Below are 627 nucleotides of genomic sequence, written 5' to 3'. Positions count from 1 at the left end.
TATACATATATATATATATATATATGCGCATAGACATGCATATATATATATATATATATATATATGTATATACATATATCTAAGGGGGCTTAGTAATGAAGAGAGGAGAAGATTTGAGTAAAGCGACTAAAATAAATTGAATTCTGTTTAAATCAAAGAAAACCCGAAAACTGCTTGCAGCTGTACACTGCACTTAAATGCAACAAAGTCACACTCGCCGTTATATCAATTTCGTTGTTTATATCATTATATATATATGGAAATATGTACATATATGTATATACATATATAGTATATAACTGCATATTTATATATACAAACGCATATATGCGAACACAATAGTCACATGTGCATACATATATATATATATATATATATATGTATACATATACAAGAGAGGAGAAGATTTGAGTAAAGCGACTAAAATAAATTGAATTCTGTTTAAATCAAAGAAAACCCGAAAACTGCTTGCAGCTGTACACTGCACTTAAATGCAACAAAGTCACACTCGCCGTTATATCAATTTCGTTGTTTATATCATTATATATATATGGAAATATGTACATATATGTATATACATATATAGTATATAACTGCATATTTATATATACAAACGCATATATGCGA

The sequence above is a fragment of the Eimeria acervulina genome, genomic scaffold (assembly GCF_000499425.1).
Source record: "Eimeria acervulina Houghton genomic scaffold, Eah_scaff205, whole genome shotgun sequence".
Classification (NCBI taxonomy): Eukaryota; Apicomplexa; class Conoidasida; order Eucoccidiorida; family Eimeriidae; genus Eimeria; species Eimeria acervulina.
Note: the sequence above shows the minus strand (reverse complement) of the source record.